At 41.0% G+C, this 8,132-nt stretch overlaps 1 protein-coding gene across 1 annotated transcript in view; it reads left to right on the top strand.

Annotated features, from left to right (window-relative positions):
- LOC103258229 (sodium/hydrogen exchanger 11) overlaps positions 1 to 8,132 on the top strand; it is a gene marked incomplete at its 3' end in the record, with an annotated part of 43,183 nt that overhangs the window by 5,511 nt on the left and 29,540 nt on the right.

Genomic DNA, 8,132 nt, shown 5'->3' on the forward strand with positions numbered 1-8,132 from the left:
GACAGAGTGAGACTCCAACTTAAAAAAAAAAAAAAAAGAGTCAAACTAAATATCATCTCCACTTTGCAGATGAGCCAAGTTAAGCTTGGCGGTCATCAACAAGGTTAATAGATGGCAGGACTGGGGTTCTAGCCCCACATCTGACTTCATCTCACTGTAGCTGTAGATTTGCCCCTGTTTTCACTGCAAAGATGGTTATTTGTGGCATTGGAGGCTTACCAACTTCACACCTCCAGGAGCTTGGTGGCTCAAATAGCTAAAATAGAACTACCATTCAACCCAGCATTTCCACTACTGAGCATCTCCCCAGAGGAACACAATTGTTTTACCCAAAAGACACCTTCACTTCTGTGTTTACAGAGCACTATTCACTATAATGAAGTCATGGAATCAACCTAAGTATCCATCAACTGTTGACTGGATAAAGAAAATATGGTATACATGCACCATGAAATACTATGTGATCATAAAAAAGAATGAAATCATGCGTTTTACAGCAACGGGTGGAGCTGGAGGCCTTTATTCTAAGTAAATTAACGTAGAAACAGAAAACCAAATATCACATGTTCTCATTTATAACTGGGAGTTAAACAGAGGGTACCCATGGACATAAAGATGGAAAGAGTAGATACTCAGGACTCCAAAACAGAGGAGGTTAGAAAGTGGCCAAGGGATGGAAACTTACCTGTTGGGTACAATGATCACTATTTGGGTAATTGGTGTACTAGAAGCTCAATCACCACCCATATGCAATATACCCATGGAACAAACATCCCCTGAATCCAAGATAAAATAAAATTTAAAAAAAATGGGAAGTGAGGGGCTGCCTAAACTCCTAATCTGGAGTAATGCCTGGAGATATATCTGGGTGTTGAGCAGTGAGAGCACTACTGCACCATAGTCTCTGCACCTAAAGGGAGGGGCAGTTCAGGATTACTCTAAACTCCCAGTCAGATAAACCCTACACCTGATTCTGGGAGGGAGAAAACCCTTTGTATAATATGTGCTTAAGACCACCTGCCACATACCAAGGAATCCGGAAGTAGATGTATAGAGTTTCCTAATATTGTTTGATTTCCAGCTCAGGATTTTCTCTTTTTACTATTTTGCTCCTGTCTCATATGGCCCCAAGAGTTCCGTATTTTTCAAATACTTCCTTTTTGGAAGCACCTATCCACCTCTTCATCTTGCGTGTGGAGAAATAAAAACAAAAAGAGTAGCCTTTTCTATGTAGTGTGATAGGGAAAGAACTCAAGTGCCTGTCTCCTAAAGGCAGAGGTGCTTTTTGATGGAGAGTCATATTCCTCAGCTTATCTCTCTTGAGAATTTGTGTCTGTGAGCATTAATTTTGAGTTCAAATAAATCTGTGGTTTTATAAAAACTGTGAGTCCTTCCATGGTCTAAAGGAAAAGTCTAATGAGCAACACCTGCGCTCCTTCCGTTCTCTTTCCTTTAAGGAATTGACCTAAAACCAAGGCAGGGAGAAGTTAACTAACATTTGGACATTGTTATACAGTGTGCCTAGTTCTATCTGGTGCTAAGAACCCTAGACCTACAGAATCACACTCTGCAGGGAAGGGGCGGGAGAGTCAGTATGTTTGACAAGCACTTCAAGTGATTGTTGCTATCAGTCAAGTTGAAAAACACTGTCTGGAGCAGAAATTGCTATTACCTCCTCTTTTCAGCGAAGGACACTGTGACTTGGAGTGGTTAAGTGACCTGGCCCTAGTCACACGTCTATCACATGGCAAAGCCTCCAGTTTGCTTGTCCTTCTGCCTCTGCACAGCACTCTCCAGGCCTCCCCACCGCCCCGGCCAGCTCTTTTGGCGCCTGGTACACAGTGGTGGAAGTGGGTGGCAGCTGCAGGACCCTCTCCTGTCTGGGCTGCCACTGCCTGCTGGCGCTGGCTTTTTCCCCAGCCTACAGGTTCCACAGCCACATCTGTGCAGGCTGTCACCCGCTGTCTGTGTGTGACAGTGCTGGAATGGTAGCTGTGCAGAGCCCTCCCTCAGGCTCCTTATCACAGAACACACACATCGACTGTTTTCCTCATTCAGACTGAATTAACTTCTGCCCCAGTGCATTCTGTTTCAGCAGTGTCCACAAGTCACATGTTTTTACCTTCACGTATCAGGGGCAGGTTTCAAAAATGTGGATTAAGATAGAATTTTGCTGGTGGTTAGTTAAACAATCATTACATTTGAGGAACTTATTTTAATATTTCTATCTATGTGCCTTGTTTTTAGTTCATAGTCTACGTTCAAGTAATATCGTTATTGACAATGGGAATAAATTCATACATGATGACTCAATCAGCCAGGACATTAGGTAAAGTATATGTATCATCATGAGTTAACTGGGGAGAATAATCAAACAGGTTATTTTTGGGGATCATGGAATTCAAGCAGTTGGTTTAGAAATTATTCACTTTCATTCATTCATTCTATATAGATGCTGAATTAATTGGGATATAGGTTCAGCCAGTTTAACAGAAACCATATGAACAGAGGCTTAATTAAACAAGACAGGTTTTTGTGTTTTTTTTGAGTTGGAGTCTCACTCTGTCGCCCAAACTGGAGTGCAGTGGCCGCTCCTGGTCACCGCAGCCTCGACCTGTTGGGCTCCGGCGATCCTTCCGCCTCAGCCTTCCAAGTAGCTGGAACTACAGGCACGCGCTACCATGCCCAGCTCATTTTGATTTATTGTAGAGATGAGTTCTCGCCAAGTTGCCCAGGTGGGTCTCGAACCTGCAGGCTCAGGCAATCCACTCACCTCAGCCTCCCAAAGGCGCGGGATTACAGGTTGAGCCACTGAGCCCGGCTTAGACAGGTTTTTTTTTTTTTAAATCTCGTCCACCAAAAGATTGAAAGTGTGAGATGGTTCTGCTCCATGAGGTTGTTTAGAGATCTGGGTTCCTTTTCCCTTGTTGCTCCTGGACTCCTTAGCATGTTGCTCTTGTCTGCAGGGCAGAAGCCTGCTCACTACCATGTCTACAACGCAGTTAACTAGAAAGGAGAAATGTGGGGCAGGGGTGTGTGGCAATGGAGGGCGAGCAGCTTTGAAGGGCAAACCCAGAAGTTATAGATGTCATTATCACTCACACCACTAGCCAAAACTTAGTTACATGAGCACACATGGGCGAGGGAAGCGGGGAAATATTCTCTTTTCCTGGATGGCCACGTACTCAACCAAAACCTGAAGAGTCTACTAACAAAAGGAAGACAGAAAATGGATGTTTGGTGACAGCAGCCAGGCTCCTTCTAAGCTGCCTATTTTACAAAAGGAATTTGAGGCTGATTGTAATAAAATGTGTAAATACAATAAAGTCACAAATAGACACATTCAGTAGAGAAGTCTGAGATAATTGGTGGCAGTGGGGCAAAGGGGAAAGAGAACGCTGGGGTGCAGATAGACAGTCTTACAGGAGGCCTTTAGTATAGTCCGATATGCCAGGGCCTGAGCTTCAGCTTTGCTGCTGCAGGCTTGATTTTCTCCAGGTCTCTAAAGTTGGACAGACTACTGGAGATTTATACACACAGCCATACCTCAGAGAGATTGTGGGTTCGACTCCAGACCTGCAATAAAGTGAATAATCCAATATGGTGAATATCATAATGCAGTGCAATAAAGCCAGTCACACAAATAGCATGGTTTCCCAGCACATAAAAATGTATTTACACTATACTGTCATCTATATTGAAAAAAAACAGTACATACATTAATTTAAGATATTTCATTGCTAAACAAATGTCAATGGTCATCTGAATCTCTGGTTCTTATAGTCTTTTTGCTGGTAGAAGATCTTACCTTGATGTGGGTGGTGGCTGACTGATCAGGGTGGTAGTTACTGAAAGTTGGGGTGATTCTGGCAATTTCCTGCCTCCCTCCCTTCCTTCCTCTTTTTTTGAGTTGGAATCTCACTCTGTCACCCAGGTGGGAGTGGCACGATTATGGCCACTGAAGGCTCAACCAGTTGGGCTCAGGCGATCCTTCTGCCTCAGCCTTCCAAGTAGCCGGAACTTCAGGTGTGTGCCACTACCACTGGCTAATTTTTTAAATTATTTTTTGCAGAGATGAGGTCTCACCATGCTACCCAGGCTGGTCTCAAACTCCTGAGCTCAGGCAGTTCTTTGTCTTCGGTCTTCCAAAGTGCTGGGATTACAGATGTGAGCCACTGTGACTGGTGGCAATTTCTCAAAAGAAAGCAACAATGAGGTTTGCCCCATCAGTCAACTCTTCTTTTCCAGGAAGGTTTCTTCTCTGTAGTGTGTGACGCTGTTTGATAGCATTTTACCCACAGGAGAACTTTTTTCAATATTGAAGTCAGTTCTCTCAAATTCTGTCACTCTAAGTTTATGTAGATGTTCAGAATTATCTGTTGTTATTTCAACAATGTCCATAGCATCTTAATCAGGAGTAGATTCCAACTTTTCTATTTGTTTGTTTTTATTTCTTTTATTTCAACAGCTTTAGGGGGTACAGATGATTTTTGGTTACACAGATGCATTGTATAGTGATGAAGAAGTCTGGGTTTTAAGTGTGCCCTCCACCCCCACTTGTGCATATTGTACACAATAGATGGTTTTTCATACCTACCCCACATTTTCCTGTCTGATCATCAGTGTCTACTTTGTCTCTGTGCCTTTGCAGTTCCTTAGTTTAGCTCCCACTTCTAAGTGTTTGGTTTTATGTTCCTGAATTACTTCACTTAGGATGATGGTCTCCAATACCATCCAAGTTGCTGTAAAAGACATTATTTCATTTCTTTTCATGTCTGAATAGTATTCCATTATGTATATATCACATTATATGTAGTGCATTAAACACACACACACACACACACACACACACACACACACACACACACACCATTTTCATTATCCTCTGATCAGTTGATGGGCATTTAGGTCAATTCCACATCCTTGTGACTGAATTGCAAATTGCAGTGAACATATGAGAGCAGGTATCTTTTTTGTGTAACAATCTCTTTTTCTTTGGGTATATATCAAATAGTGAGATTGCTGGATCAAATGGTAGACCTACTTTTAGTTCTTTGAGAAATCTCCACTTCCATAGAGGTTGTATTAGTTTACACTACCACCAACAGTATATGAATGTTCTCTTTTTAAATGCATCCATGCCAACATTTGTTGTTTTTCATTTTTTTTCTTATAATGGCCATTCTAACTGGTGTAAGGTGGTATCTCATTGTGGTTTTAAATTGCATTTTCCTGATGATTAATGATGTTGAGCATTTTTTCATATATTTGTTGACCATTTGTACATCTTCTTTTGAGAGATGTCTGTTCGTGTCATTTGCCCAGTTTTGAATGGGGTTATTTGCTTTTTTCATGCTGATTTGTTTGAGTTCTTTGTAGATTCTGGATATTACTCCTTTGTCAAATGTATAGTTTGTGAATATCTTCTCCCATCCTGTAGGTTACTTATTTACTCTGTCTTTTTACTGTGCAGAAGCTTTTTAGTTTAATTAAGTTCCACTTGTTTGTTTTTGTTTTTGCTGCATTTGCTTTTGGAGTCTTAGCCATAAATTTAAATTGCATTGAATTTGTAGATTACAGTGGGAAATATCATTTGTACAATGTTGATTCTTCCAAACCATTATGGCTTTCCATTTGTGTCCTCCGCAATTTCTTTCATCAGCGTCTTGTAGTTCTCCTTGTAGAGATCCTTCACCTCCTTGGTTAAATATATTTTAGCTTTTTGGTTGCTGTTGTAAATGCAACTGAATTCTTGATTTGATCCTCAGTTTGGTCACTATTGGTGTATAGCAGTGCTACTGATTTGTATGTGTTGATTTTGTATCCTGAAACTTTACTGAATTGATTTGTCAAGTTCAAGAGTCTTTGGAGGAGTCTTTAGGATTCTCTAGGTATAAGATCATATCATTGGCATACAAAGATAGTTTGATTTCTTCTTTTCCAATTTGAATACACTTTATTTCTTTCTCTTGCCTGATTGTTCTGTATAGGACTTCCAGTATTATGTTGAATAGGAGTGGTGAAAGTGGGACTCCTTGCCTTGTTCCAGTTCTGAGGGGAAATGCATTCAACTTTTTCCTTTTCAGAAAGACATTGGCCATGGGTTTATTGTATATGCCGTTCATTGTTTTGAGGGATGGTCTTCTATGCCTATTTTGCTGAGGATTTATGAAGGGATGCTGGATTTTATAAATGCTTTTTCTGCATCTATTGAAATGATTATATGATTTTTAAATTTTAATTCTGCTTATGTGGTGAATCACATTTATTCACTTGCATATGTTGAGCCATCCTTGCATCCTAAGATAAAACCACTTGCTCATGGTAGATTACATTTTATATGCTGTTGAATTCAGTTCAGTATTTTATTCATCAAGGATATTGGTCTGTTGTGTTCTTTTTCTTGCTTTGGTGTGAGGGTGATACTAGCTTCATAGAATGAGTTAGGGAGAATTCCCTCCTTTACAATCTTATGGAATAGCTTCAGTAGGATTGGTACCAGTTCTTCTTTGAAAATCTGAGAGAATTTAGCTGTGAGTTCATCAGGTCCTGGACTTTTTGTTGTTGTTAGGAAACTTTTAATTACTGATTCAATCTCACTACTCGTTTTTGGTCTGCTCAGGGTTTCTATTTCTTCCTAATTCAAGGTTGAGGGGTTGTATGTTTCCAAGAATTTATTCATTTCCTCTAGATTGTCCAGTTTGTTTGGATACCGGTATTCATAATAATCTCTGATAATCTCTTATATTAACATGGTATCAGTTGTAATGTTTCCATTTTCATTTCTTATTGAGCTCATTTGACTTTTCTCTCATTTCTTGATTAATCTAGTTAGTAGTATATCTATTTTGTCTTTTTAAATAACCAAACTCTTAATTTCATTGATTCTTTTTGCTGTTTCAATTATGTTTAGTTGTGTTCTGATCTCCATGATTTATTTTTCTTCTGTTAGATTTGGGTTTGATTTGTTTGTGTTTTTCTAGTTCCTTGAAGTGTGACATTAGGTTTTCAATATGTGATCTTTCAGTCTTTTTAATAGAGGCCTTAAGAGCTATACATTTTCCTTCTAGCACAACCTTGGCTATGTCCCAGAATTTTTTGTTTTTGTTTATTTGACTGAGTACAGGGGACTTTACTGATGGTACGTGATGAGGTGGGGCTCCCTAGGTCCCTCCATTCTTTAAGGGATCTAGCATGAATACTGTGAGGAGGAGAGATTCTCATTGTGGTGGAAGACTGAGTATGGCAGGGATTCATCAGCAGCTAAGGGACTCTTTCTTCCTCTTGTGTTCTTGCTGGGGCTGGTGGTCCAGAGGCTTTTACTCCTCAGAGGCCATGTGGACCATGAGGTCCTCCACTCCATTACTGTAGCTGAATTCATTGTCATGCCAAGAAATGAACTTGACAAAGTGGTCTTGAGGGCAATGCTAACTCTAGCATCAAAGGTGGAAGAGTGGGTGTCACTGTTAAAATTGATGGACATCTTGATGTCATCATATGTGGCAAGTTTTTACAGATGGCAAGTCAGATCCATGACTGACACATTGGCTGTGAGAGCACAGAAGTCCATGCCCATGAGTTTTCCATTCAGCTTGGGGATGACCTTGCTCACAGCCTCGGTAGCACCAGTGGATGCAGGAATGATGTTTTGGAGGGCCCTGCCGTCATTGTGCCACAGCTTCCCAGAGGGATCACCCACTGTCTTCTGGGTGGCAGTGATGGCATGGATGGTGATCAGGAGTCCCTCTGTGATGCCAGAGTTGTCATAGATAACCTTGTCTAGGGACATTAAGTAGTTGGTGGTGCAGGAGGCATAGTTGATGATTATGAGATTGTTTTGGTACTTCTTGTGGTTCATGCCCATCACAGACATGGGGGTGTCAGTGGAGAGGGCAGAGGTGATGAACTTTTTGGCTTCCTCCATAGGTGAGCCTCAGCCTTCTCCAAGGTAGAGAAGACACCGGTGGACTCCACCACATAATCAGTGCTGGTATTGCCTCATTTGATTTTGATGGATGTTGCTCCTGGAAGATGGTGATCGGATTTCCATTAATGATGAGCTTTTCATTCTTGGCCTTGATGGTACTGGGGAACTACAGTGAATGGAGTCATACTGAAACATGCAGACCATG

The sequence above is a fragment of the Carlito syrichta genome, unplaced genomic scaffold (assembly GCF_000164805.1).
Source record: "Carlito syrichta isolate Samal-C Ts95f unplaced genomic scaffold, Tarsius_syrichta-2.0.1 Scaffold302029, whole genome shotgun sequence".
NCBI classification, from domain to species: Eukaryota; Metazoa; Chordata; class Mammalia; order Primates; family Tarsiidae; genus Carlito; species Carlito syrichta.